This window comes from Ranitomeya variabilis, chromosome 1, assembly GCF_051348905.1.
Source record: "Ranitomeya variabilis isolate aRanVar5 chromosome 1, aRanVar5.hap1, whole genome shotgun sequence".
NCBI lineage: Eukaryota > Metazoa > Chordata > Amphibia > Anura > Dendrobatidae > Ranitomeya > Ranitomeya variabilis.
This window is the reverse complement of record NC_135232.1, coordinates 780308909-780322893: the sequence shown is the minus strand read 5'-3', so window position 1 is coordinate 780322893 and position 13985 is coordinate 780308909. Positions and strand designations below refer to the sequence as shown.

General features: G+C 46.3%; 1 protein-coding gene across 21 annotated transcripts in view; it reads right to left on the bottom strand.

The window, feature by feature from the left end:
- ADGRL3 (adhesion G protein-coupled receptor L3) overlaps positions 1-13985 on the bottom strand; it is a 1249649-nt gene that overhangs the window by 350691 nt on the left and 884973 nt on the right. The gene's annotated exons all lie outside the window — the stretch shown is intronic.

Sequence of the window (13985 nt, the reverse complement as noted above, 5' to 3'; positions counted from 1 at the left end):
CAAAAGAGACCACACACAGGCAGTAGTAACCAGCGGCACCCGAGAGTCTGCATTCCTCGGCCCCCCCCCTCCCCGTCGACATACCTCCGTGCTTCATCAGCACACCGCTCAGCCCAGTAAGGAAGGAGCTGCTCCTGGGAGACTGCAGCTGCTCCAGTGTTTGCGAGATACTTGGGGGAAGATCACTATCTCCCTAGGTTTTCTTTCACAAAATCTTCGCCAGGAGCCTGAACTTTACAAGCCGTTCATACAGGCTGCACTTCCAAAATTGACCACCAGAGGGAGCCAACACTCCACCATTTAAAATAACTGCAAAATAATTCTAAAACAAAAAAAACAAACAAAAAACAAAAAAAATGTAACCTTCATTACTGCATGACTCCCTAGTTAATATTTCTGCTGCATCCATTTTTACAGACATCCTGATGAAAAAATATCTCATCGCGACTGAAACAAATATGGCCAACAAACATCCTCCCAAAAAGACAATGGGAGCAAATAAAGATAAAAATATAAATAAGACCCCTTCGGCACCAACAATACAAGCCGGGAAAGGCTCACCGTCTCCGAATAAGTCTGATGACTCAGCTACCCAGTGGGACTTTGATGATACCCAGGTGGAGGCACTAGCAATAAAGGTCTCTAAGATCCTCATGCCAATGTTTGACTCAAAATTTAACCAACTGCAAACCTCTATTAATTCAGTGCTCACGCAAGTTACCACCCTAACACAAAAAATGGGGGAACTGGAGAATCGTGTGGTGGACTGCGAGACCTCCACCTCCGATATCCGCTCAATCCTTACACACCAACAAACCACCATTGACTACTTGAAGGACAAGGTCGACGACTTAGAGAACCGGAGCCGAAGGAGCAACCTACGGTTTGTGGGCATACCCGAATCGATCAAGGGAGAGGATCTCATCACTTTGTTAACCAGGGACCTGCCTAAGGCCCTGGACTTATCCTTCCCACAGAATCCTCCTTTGATCGAAAGAGCACACCGATTGGGAGACCAGATCCCTGATGAGAAAAGGAGACCAAGACCAGCGATCGCTAAATTTCTATACTACACGGCTAAAGAGGCCATTCTTAGAGCATATAGGCAGCGGCGTTCACTTGTCATCAGAGACTTTCGGGTCCTAATATTTCAGGACTTCTCACCAACAGTAACTGCCAGGAGAAAGTTGTTTACCCCAATCTGCAGTCAACTGGTAGAGAAGAACATCAGGTTCCAGCTGCTATTTCCGGCCAAACTCAAGGTGACAGAGAATGGCCGAACAACCGTATATACAGACCCGGATGCAGCAAAAGCGCACTTCCTTCCTCAAAATGATGCTGACTAGGAGAGTCAATTAGGATGATACTGATCCTCTCATTTGTGTTATGGCAGAACGTTACTTTGCCTGTCAATTATCCATGTTAATGTTTATATGTTTACAGGTTTATGTCTCCCATCCTGGGAAAGTTAATCTGTTGCTTTTTTCCCACCAGCTTCAACCTACCCCCTTCCCCCTGAGGGCGCACGGCTTCTTACCCTATCCGGCCTACCTTGAGGGACCTGCTCGCTGGGACAGGACCCGAAAGACCCAGAAGCAAATGTTTCCAATATTCGAGATGCCCAGAGCTGGAGTAGGATGAGTACCGCATCCACACAAATTACATCAGTACATGCACAACCACATACATTTATTTCTTGGAACGTGGCGGGATTGAACTCCCCAGTGAAACGCAGGCGTGTTCTAACCCATTTGAATAGATTTAAGCCCGATGTTGTTTTCCTTCAGGAAACCCACTGGAAGCAGGGAGAAGATAATTCTCTACGAGCTCCTTGGATTCAAAAGTGCTACACGGCCACACATACCACTAAATCAAGGGGCGTGGCCATTTTGCTGGGGACTTCATTATCTTACACGCTGCTAGAGGAACACTCTGACGCAGAGGGAAGATTTCTATATCTCCTGCTCCAGATTGGAGACACTGTTTATACACTGCTCAATATCTATGCTCCAAACAGCCCTAACAGCACTTTTTTCTCTAATCTATATCAGTTTTTATTATCCAAACGTATAGACAACCTTATTCTGGGTGGAGATTTTAATGCTGCTCTTTCCCCACATCTGGACAGGTCTTCCAACTCACCCCATGACAATCAGACTGCTCAAATTATTGTAAAAATGATGCAGCACACTGGTTTGTGCGATCCTTGGCGCGTGCTCCACACCACGGAAAAAGACTATACGTTCTATTCACGGGTGCATGATGTGCATTCAAGAATAGATTATTTTCTACTTACTGATACCTTGTTTGAAAAGGTGGAAAACACAACAATAGAAACCATTGAGGTGTCGGATCATGCGCCAATTACATTACGGCTCTTTCTGAACCCGCCGAGATATCCCTTGAGGCATTGGAGATTTCCATCATATTTGTTTAATTCAGAGGATTTTAGGGGATTCCTTCAGACACACTGGAACAACTTCCTAGACGATAACATGTCATCCTCCTCGGACACGTCCTTATTGTGGCGCACCTCTAAGGCAGTGATGAGAGGCCATATTACTTCCTACCTGATACATCAAAAGAGGGAAAAAAGGGCAAAATACCAACTTTTGCATACGGACCTATTGACTACCCACCAGGCCTATCTGACTGATCCTACAGACATACTTAAAAAACAAAATTACCTAGAAGCCAAACGACTCATTGATACTTTCACTATTGCCCAAGCTACAAGAAGTATAGATTTCACAAAAAACCATTATTATAGGTGGGGCGGAAAGACGGGCAGCTTACTGGCACGCCTGACTAGGCCGTTCCACTCTAGACGCACAGTTGTACAGGTGAGACACCCAGAGAACCATCAAGTGGTCACATCAGAAAGGGATAAACAACAGGCCTTCCTAAAGTACTATACTGAACTATACAGAGAACGACCATATAGCTCGCAGGACACGTGGGATCTTATATCCTCGACTGCACTACCAAAAATAACGGGAGACCAAAGGGAACAGTTGTCAGCTCCAATAACTATTGAGGAGGTGCAGTCGACGATCAAGTCCCTACACAATAACAAGTCACCAGGACCTGATGGTCTAACTGCTGAGTATTACAAGATGCTGCAGCCAGATATCACCCCCATGATGGTGGATTTGCTCAATACCATATACGCACAGGGGGAACAAGTGGAAGGCTTTCATGAAGCCCATACAATTCTAATACCCAAACCAAATAAAGACCCTCTTGAGGTAGGCTCATATCGCCCGATATCCCTACTAAATGTAGACTACAAAATACTCACTAAAATCCTGGCGGATCGCTTGCAAGAGTTTTTACCAGGTTTACTCATACCCTCACAACTGGGTTTTACAAGAGGCCGCCACTCTGCCCTGGGAGTTAGGACGGCTGTGGCCGCAACAGTTCTTGCTAAACAACAAAACTGTCCTCCCTCACTGCTACTCAGCCTTGATGCTGAGAAGGCATTTGACTCAATATCATGGAGCTTTCTGAGCACGGTTTTAAGGTACAGAGGCTTTGGCGATATTTTTCTTAGATTTCTCCACATCATACAACATAACGCAACCACTAAACTATCCATAAATAATTTACTATCTCCTCCAATCACTTTGGAAAGGGGAGCAAGACAGGGATGCCCAATCTCACCGATACTTTTTAATCTGGCACTGGACCCACTATTAAGGTACTTGCAGAAGTGGCCAGGTCTTCAGGGATTACAATTTGGGAATACTGAAATTAAAACGATGGCTTTCGCAGATGACCTTTTAATCTTTATGTCAAGACCTCGGGTCAATTTGGGCCCTTTGCTTTCAATAGTAGAGCAAAAGGGAGCAATAATAGGTTTCTCAATAAATGTGACAAAATCTGAAGCTCTGATGCTCACGGGACCTGCAAAACCTACGTGGACTCAAGGTTACCCTATCCAGTGGAAAACCCAATCTATTACATACTTGGGTGTTCAAATTACTAGATCTCCAACAGAACTGCAGCGGACTAACCTGCAGGCATTTATCAAATCATTACAGGACGACTTAAATGCGTGGAGCAAATTCACCCTCTCTTTTATAGGTCGGGCAAACCTAATAAAAATGATCTCCTTCCCGCGGCTGCTATACCTGTTTAATGTCTTACCGTTCTATCTAAGACCCGTAGATGAACGCAACATCAATCGACTATTCCGCAATTTCATATGGCAGGGAAGGAGACCTAGAATTGGACTGTACATCCTCCAACAGCCTAAGACTAATGGGGGAATCAATTTCCCAGATGTTAAATTATATAATCTGGCAGCCAATATGCGGATCCTTAAAGACTGGCTGAACGGTACATCCACTTATTCATCCAATGCCGTAGAATCACCTCTGATAGGTAGTGGGTCCCTGGTAAGCTTGTTGCATTCCCCTTATCCCTCGTTAACATCAGACCACAAAAATAACCCCTTATTCATGTCAATGTGGAGGACGTGGGTGGTGGTGCGTAGGAGGCTGCATTTATCCAGTGGTGTTTCACTTGCACAATCATTTTCCAATAATCCTAGTTTCCATGATGGAAAGGCACACCCCATCTTCTCTAGATGGCAGAGAGAGGGTTTACGGTCCATTGGAGACATAGTTGACATACAGACAAGGACCGTCATTTCATTTGCTCAGGCATGCACTTTGTTTGATTATATACGCGCACACCCTTTCCACTACATGCAGCTGCAAAGCTACGCACATAGTGTCATACACACTTTCAATGACAATGACTGGCAGGACAAATTACTGAACAAATTGAATACATGCACTCAGAATAGGGGCCTGGTCTCGGAGTACTATACATTCCTTCGTCCTTTGCTACAGTATGATACCGTAGGGGTGGGAATTACAAAATGGCAGGTGGATGATGTCTCCTTTGCGCCATCTCTTATCTTGCGGGCATTACAGAAAGCACTTAAATATATACCTTCTATCTCTTATTGGGAAATGGCATTACAGATCCTACACAAGACCTATGTTTCACCAAAACGTAGTTATCTGATGGGGAATCTGGCGAGCCCGGCCTGCTCTAGATGTGGGGAACCTGAGGCGGACCACTTTCACTGCTTCTGGGCTTGTCCACAAATTCAATTGTTCTGGCAGCGTATACATACCTTTGTGTTGACGCACACCTTATATAACATCACACTTACTCCGGCCTGGGCTCTCTTTGGTCATGTTACAGATAACGACGTCCATATTCCATACCATGGTAAAAAATTCCTTTTTATTATCTCAGCTGCAGCTCGTAAAACAATTCTACAAAACTGGTTGGCGCCTAAAGTGCCCACATTGCGACTTTTCCTAGAGAAACTTGCTTTTCTGTTTAGAATGGACTGGATAGATGCTTCTCTTCAGAAAGAGAGACGGACTCAGACATTCTTTAACACATGGGAACCATTTATAGCGATTCTTCCGACTCACACTAAGCAAGGAATCAGAGATTGTTTTAAGATGACTACTTGGTTCTTGGAACAGACAATAGCAGGTCGTCCGCCTCTGTGAGGATGATTCGCGGATTGGGGCATGCAAATCTGAGGATGTAGAGGTGGAAGCCGTGTGCTCTCCCCCCTTCCCCCTCCCCCCCTCCCCCTACTCCCATTTCCCCCAGGTGTTCTCCTCCCCCCCCCCCCCCAAGAACAGACCTTTCAAAATTAGTCATTTTGCTTATTTGTCATGTTTATGCAAATTATTTTATTTACTCACATCGTATTGCTCGAGATGTGACGTAACATTGACTGATTGATACGACAATGTGCAAATTATATCTTGTTTCAGTTTTTCCTTGACCCCCCCCCCCTTTTTTTTGTCTACATTTTATATGTGTATTGTTAAAAAAGTTTAATAAAAACATTATTGAAAAAAAAAAGAAACCCCTCTAACCTTATTAATATTCCATACATGCCTTCTGTCTCTTTCAATTGTGCCCTTTCGAATTCTCGCTCTGTGTGTAATAAACTCTCCTTCATTCATGACTAGTGTTGAGCATTCCGATACCGCAAGTATCGGGTATCGCCCGATACTTGCGGGTATCGGAATTCCGATACCGAGATCCGATACTTTTGTGGTATCGGGAATCGGTATCGGGATTAATATCAATGTGTAAAAGAAAGAATTAAAATAAAAAATAGGGATATACTCACCTCTCCGACGCAGCCTGGACTTTACCGCCGTAACCGGGAGCCGTTGTACCTAAAAATGCGCGCTTGAAGGGCCTTAGATGACGTCACGGCGCTCTGATTGGTCCGTAGCGGTCGCGTGACCGCTACGCGACCAATCACAAAGCAGTGACATCACCTAAGGTCTTTCAAGCAAGATCCGATACTTTGCCGGTATCGGCCGATACTTTCCGATACCGATACTTTCAAGTATCGGACGGTATCGCTCAACACTATTCATGACTTCTTCCTTTCTAACTCTCTTAATCTCCTGGCTCTTACTGAAACCTGGATCCAGCAGTCAGACACCACCACTGCTGCTGCTCTTTCATATGGTGGACTACACTTTTCTCATACCCCCAAGATCAGACAACTGAGCAGGTGGAGACGTTGGTCTGCTCCTTTCACCCAAATGTTCCTTCCAAATTATCCCCCAAGTACCCTCACTTGTATTCCCTTGCTTTGAGGTCCATGCTGTCAGACTCTACGTCCCCTTCTCCATGCAAGTGGCGGTGGTGTATCGTCCTCCCGGCCCCTCTCATCAGTTCCTGAATCACTTTGCCACCTGGCTTCCACACTTTCTCTCCTGTGACACCCCCACCTGATGCGAATTCTGTTCTTGAGTTCCCTCCGGTGGTTGTTGGTGGTATTGCAGCTGTCCCTGGCTTGCAGTTCTGGTCAGGTGTTTCTGCTGATTGCAGGCCTGACTGGGGTATTTAGGGCTGCTGTATTCATTAGTCAGTGCCAGTTGTCCATTGTTCTTGGAGGGATTGCTTCTCTCTCTGGTTCCTCCTGCCCTGCTGCCAATTCAGCTAAGATAAGTGTCTGTTTTTTTGTCTCTATGCACACATGCAGTGTGCTTGTAATTCAGTGCAATCCATTTGTGTTTTTGTCCAGCTTTGACTTTGTTTGGATTTTTCAGTCATGCTGGATTCTCAGGAGTCGCAGATATACTTGCTATGTCTTTAGTTAGATGTAGTATATTTGTATTTTCTGCTGTGGATATTTTTAGGATTTTAATACTGACCACTTAGAATTCTGTCCTATCTTTTTCTATTTAGCTAGAAGTGCCTCTTGCTAAATTCTGTTTTTCTGCTGGCGTGTGTCTTTCCTCTTAAACTCACAGTCAATATTTGTGGGGGGCTGCCTATCCTTTGGGGCTCTGCTATGAGGCAAGATAGAATTCCCATTTCCACCTATAGGGGTATTTAGTCCTCCGGCTGTGTCGAGGTGTCTAGGACTGGGTAGGCACACCCCACGGCTACTTCTAGTTGCGGTGTTAGTTTAGGGTTTGCGGTCAGTACAGATACCACTTACTCCTGAGAAAGTCTCTCATGCGGCTCCTAGGTCACCGGATCATAACACCCACCCTTAACATGGGTGACTTCAACATCCCCATTGCTTCTCCCCTCTCCCCATCTGCTTCTCACCTTTTATCTCTAACCTCCTCTTTCGCCCTCTCGCAGCATACTAACTCTCCAACACATGAAGATGGAAATTCCCTTGACTTGGTCTTCTCCTGGCTTTGCTCAGTGGACGATTTCACAAACTCCCCTCTCCCGCTCTCTGACCACAACCTTCTTTCATTCTCTATCAAGAGCTGCCATCCCGCTCAGGTCACCCCCACTTTCCACACTTATAGAAACATACAGGCCATTAACACTCAGAAACTTATGAAGAACTTGCAGTCCTCATTGGCCCCAATCTCCTCCATCTCATGTCCTGATTCTGCTTTGAAGCATTACAATGAAACCCTGCAAAGTGCTCTGGATGAAGCTGCACCTCCTATACATAGAACAACTCAGCACAGACGGCGACAACCGTGGCACATGCTGCAAACACGTTTCCTGCAGCGGTTCTCCAGGTGCGCCGAACGTCTGTGGAAAAAATCTAATCTACCTGAAGATTTCATCCATTATAAGTTCATGCTAAAAACATACAACTCTGCCCTTCACCTCTCCAAACAAACCTATTTCAACACCCTGATCACCTCACTGTCAAATAACCCTAAACGTCTCTTTGACACTTTCCAGTCCCTACTCAACCCAAGAGAGCAGGCCCCAACCACGGATCTCTATGCTGACGATTTGGCCAATTAATTCAAAGAAAAAATTGACCACATTCGACAGGAAATCATCTCCCAATCTCTTCATACCATGCACTGTCCTTCCTCCCCCACTGCATCTAGTTCACTCTCTGACTTTGAGCCAGTTACATACGAAGAAGTAGTCGGGCTCCTTGCATCTTCTCGCCCGACCACTTGCACCAGTGACCCCATTCCGTCACATCTCCTCCAGTCCCTTTCCCCGGCTGTCACCTCTCACATAACAAAAATATTCAACCTTTCTCTCACTTCCGGTATTTTTCCCTCCTCATTTAGGCATGCCATCATACATCCATTACTGAAAAAATCATCCCTCGACCAAAACTGTGCCGCTAATTATAGACCTGTCTCTAATCTTCCATTCATCTCTAAACTCCTCGAACGCCTGGTACACTCCTGTCTTACCCGCTATCTCTCAGATAACTCTCTTCTCGACCCTCTTCAATCTGGCTTCCGCTCTTTACACTCTACTGAAACTGCCCTCACTAAAGTCTCTAATGACCAACTAACAGCTAAATCTAATGGTCATTACTCCGTGCTAATTCTCTTGGATCTCTCCGCAGCATTCGATACTGTGGATCATCAGCTCCTCCTCAATATGCTCCGCTCCATCGGCCTCAAGGACACCATTCTCTCCTGGTTCTCCTCCTATATCTCTGACCGATCCTTCACTGTGTGTTTTGCTGGTTCCTCCTCTTCTCACCTTCCCCTTACTGTTGGGGTTCCTCAAGGATCAGTCCTAGGCCCCCTCCTCTTCTCTTTGTATACTGCCCCTATTGGACAAACAATCAGTAGATTTGGTTTCCAGTACCATCTCTATGCTGACGACACCCAATTATACACCTCTTCTCCTGTTATCACGCCGACCTTTTTAGAAAACACCAGTGATTGTCTTACCACTGTCTCTAACATCATGTCCTCCCTCTATCTGAAACTGAACCTGTCAAAAACTGAACTCGTGTTCTCTCCCTCTACTAACCTACCTTTGCCTGACATTGCCATCTCCGTGTGCGGTTCCACCATTACTCCAAAGCAACATGCCCGCTGCCTTGGGGTCATCCTTGATTCCGAGTTTTCATTCACCCCCACATCCGATCACTGGCTCGCTCTTCTTATCTGCATCTCAAAAACATTTGTAGAATTCGCCCTTTTCTTACTTTCGACTCTGCAAAAACTCTTACTGTTTCACTTATTCATTCCCGTCTGGACTATTGTAACTCTCTAATAATCGGCCTCCCTCTTACCAAACTCTCCCTGCTCCAATCTGTCCTGAATGCTGCAGCCCGGATCATATTCCTCACCAACCGTTACACCGATGCCTCTACCTTGTGCCAGTCATTACACTGGCTACCCATCCACTCCAGAATCCAGTACAAAACTACTACCCTCATCCACAAAGCACTCCATGGCTCAGCACCACCCTACATCTCCTCTCTGGTCTCAGTCTACCACCCTACCCGTGCCCTCCGCTCCGCTAATGACCTCAGGTTAGCATCCTCAATAATCAGAACCTCCCACTCCCGTCTCCAAGACTTTACACGTGCTGCACCGAATCTTTGGAATGCACTACCTAGGTTAATACGATTAATCCCCAATCCCCACAGTTTTAAGCGTGCCCTAAAAACCCATTTGTTCAGATTGGCCTACCGCCTCAACGCATTAACATAACGATCCCTGTGTGGCCTATCATAAAAGAAAAAAAAAACCATAATCAGGTTCCTCGTATCATGTTCTCATACACTTTATGCAGTTAATAGCCCTCTGTGTCTGTACTGTTACATACTTAGGCAGTTAACTGGTTCATGCAGCTTTACATGAACACCCGAGCCTTACACTATGGCTGGTCCAAATAACTAAAGCAATTGTTACCATCCACCTCTCGTGTCTCCCCTTTTCCTCATAGTTTGTAAGCTTGCGAGCAGGACCCTCATTCCTCCTGGTATCTATTTTGAACTGAGATTTCTGTTATGCTGTAATGTCTATTGTCTGTACAAGTCTCCTCTATAATTTGTAAAGCGCTGCGGAATATGTTGGCGCTATATAAATAAAATTATTATTATCTTTCTGGGGTCCAGTGACACATCTATTTTTGATCTTAATCATGGATCAAAGTCGCAAAAGCATGTCAATTGGTCAGTGAAAAAAGCAGATAGCACTCGGATGCCACCTGTGTTTTGAAGAGTGTTCTTTAATTAGTAAGAGAAGGTTGGAATTTAATTTTTTTTTAGAATGAGAACAGAAGCCACACTTATGGTAAATACAGCCATATTGTCATAAAAAGCTGAATGCTGTATCAAGCACACTAATGAAAAATGGTGTTTTTTTTCCAGTATACAAAAAAAACAAGTGAATTCTGAAGAGGTTTGAAATGATGTTAACACTGCTGAGGGATGAGTCTTGAAGAAATATAAAATATGTCCAATAATCACTATTTTAACAACATGGACATTTCCAATTTACATAATGTTGAATAATTTCACGTGCTTACATTGTTTGTTTGTTTTTTTCTTTTTTCTAATTTATATGCTTGATCAAGAAAAGAAGAAAACGCAAAAATGAAGGAAAAAGAGTAAACAAAAATTGAGAGGGAAGTAAATCTACTAGCATGCTTGGAAGTGGAATGTACTAAACATATCCCAAGTATCAGATGTGCTCTGACTGGAAGTCAAGTGAATCTCCACCAAGGAACCAAGGCCAATATTCAACTCCAAGCCTGTTTTCACCTTCATGACCAGGCCAAGTTTTACAATTCTGACCAGTGTCACTTTATGTGGTAACTAGCTGTTTCCAGCCAGCTAACGCTCGGCACGCTCATTGCTATCTAATTAACGTTGCTGGTGATTAAACTAAAGTAAATAATGACAACATTCAATTTTGTTTGGGAGAATGCGGATGCAGTTAAATATCCATTGACTGAAGTGGTTGAATTACATAGAAAGGAAGTGCTGCGTATGGTAATGTGGGGGGGCGGAGCCTCGAGTGGTAATGTCTGGGGACGGAGCCTCGTGTGGTAATGTGTGGGGACGGAGCCTCGTGTGGTATTGTGGGGGGACAGAGCCTCGTGTGGTAATGTGGGGGGCGGAGCCTCGTGTGGTAATGTGGGGGGGCGGGGCCTTGTGTGGTAATGTGGGGGGCGAAGCCTTGTGTGGTAATGTGTGGGGATGGAGCCTCATGTGGTAATGTGGGGGGGTGGAGCCTCATGTGGTAATGTGGGGGGACGGAGCCTCATGTGGTAATGTGTGGGGACGGAGCCTTGTATGGTAATGTGTGGGGTTGGAGCTTCCTGTGGTAATGTGGGGGGACGGAGCATCGTGTGGTAATGTGGGGGGACAGAGCATCGTGTGGTAATGTGTGGGGAAGGAGCCTCGTGTGATAATGTGGGGGGACGGAGCCTCGTGTGGTAATGTGGGGGGTGGGATTATGTGTGGTAATGTGGCGGGGGGCGGGATTATCTGTGGTGATGTGGTGGGGGCGGGATTATGTGTGGTGATGTGGTGGGGGGGCGGGATTATGTGTGGTAATGTGGTGGGGGGCAGGATTATGTGTGGTAATGTGGTGGGGGTGGGATTATCTGTGGTAATGTGGTGGGGGTGGGATTATCTGTGGTAATGTGGTGGGGGGTGGTATTTTGTGTGGTGATGTGGTGGGGGGTGGGATTATGTGTGGTGATGTGGTGGGGGGTGGGATTATGTGTGGTGATGTGGTGGGGGGTGGGATTATGGGTGGTAGTGTGGTGGGGCGGGATTATCTGTGGTAATGTGTTGGGGGGCGGGATTATGTGTGGTGATGTGTTGGGGGCAGGATAATGTGTGGTGATGTGGTGGGGGGTGGGATTATGTGTGGTGATGTGGTGGGCAGATGGGATTATGTGTGGTGATGTGGTGCGGGGGCGGGATTATGTGTGGTAATGTGGTGCGGATTGTGTGTGGTATTGTGGTGGGGGGCGAGATTATGTGTGGTGATGTGTTGGGGGGCGGGATTATGTGTGGTGATGTGTTGGGGGGGCGGGATTATGTGTGGTGATGTGGTGGGGGCGGGATTATATGTGGTGATGTGGGCGGGCGGGATTATGTGTGGTGATGTGGTGGGGATTGTGTGTGGTAATGTGGTGGGGGGCGGGATTATGTGTGGTGATGTGTTGGGGGTGAGATTATGTGTGGTGATGTGGTGGGGGGGCGGGATTATGCGTGGTGATGTGGTGGGCGGGCATGATTATGTGTGGTGATGTAGTGGGGAGGTGGTGTTGTGAATTCTGTTGTGGGTTCTGCTCTTGGGCTCCCTCCGGTGGTTATAAGTGGTAGTGCTGCTGTTTGTCCTTCACAGCAGTCATCAGGTGCGTCCACTTCGGACGGGGCTATTTAGTCTGGCTTCACCCTTTAGTGAGTGCCAACTGTTCATTGTTTCTGGAGGATTCACATCCCTTCCTGGTCGCTCCTGCTTGCAGTTCATTTCTTCAAGATAAGTTCTGCTTGTTTTTCTGCCCACATGTTGTGGGCCTCATTGTTCAGTGCATTGCATGTTTTTTCTTGTCCAGCTGTATCTGTGTAAGGATTTATGCAGCCAAGCTGGAATCTCTGGAGAGGCAGATTTACCCTCCATATCTTTAGTTAGATGTGGAGTTTTTGTATTATCTGTGGTGGACATTTCATAGTATTTTAATACTGACCGCATAGTTCTCTGTCCTATCTTTTCTATCTAGCTAGATTGGCCTCCTTTGCTAAATTCTGTTTTCAGCCTGTGTATGTTTTTTCCTCTCCTCTCACAGTCAATATTTGTGGGGGGCTGCCTATCCTTTGGGAATTTTCTCTGAGGCAAGATAGTTTTCCCTTTTCTATCTATAGGGTTAATTAGTCCTCCGGCTGTGTCGAGGTGTCTAGGATTGGTAGGTACATCCCACGGCTACTTCTAGTTGCGTAGTTAAGTCCAGGGTCTGCGGTCAGTACAGTTACCACATTCTCCAGAGTACGTCTCATGCCGCTCCTAGGCCACCAGATCATAACAGGGTGGGATTATGTGTGGTAATGTAGTGCGGATTGTGTGTGGTAATGTGGTGGGGGGCGGGATTATGTGTGGTGATGTGGGGGTCGGGATTATGTGTGGTTATGTAGTTGGCGGGCAGGATTATGTGTGGTGATGTGGTGGGGGGGCGGGATTATGTGTGGTGATGTGGTGGGTGGGCGGGATTATGTGTGGTAATGTGGTGCGGATTGTGTGTGGTAATGTGGTTGGGGCGGGATTATGTGTGGTGATGTGTTGGGGGCGGGATTATGTGTGGTGATGTGGTGGGGGGGCGGGATTATGTGTGGTGATGTGGTGGGGGGCGGGATTATGTGTGGTGGGAAGGCGGGATTATGTGTGGTGATGTGGTGGGGGGCGGGATTATGTGTGGTAATGGGGTGGGGGGTGGGATTATGTGTGGTAATGGTGGGGTGGGGGTGGGATTATGTGTGGTGATGTGATGTGTTGGGGGGGATTATGTGTGGTGATGTGGTGGGGGGCGGGATTATGTGTGGTGATGTGGTGGGGGGGCGGGATTATGTGTGGTGATGTGGGGGCGGGATTATGTGTGGTGATGTGGTGGGCGGGCGGGATTATGTGTGGTGATGTGGTGGGGGGGCGGGATTATGTGTGGTGATGCGGGCGGGATTATGTGTGGTAATGTGGTGCGGATTGTGTGTGGTAATGTGG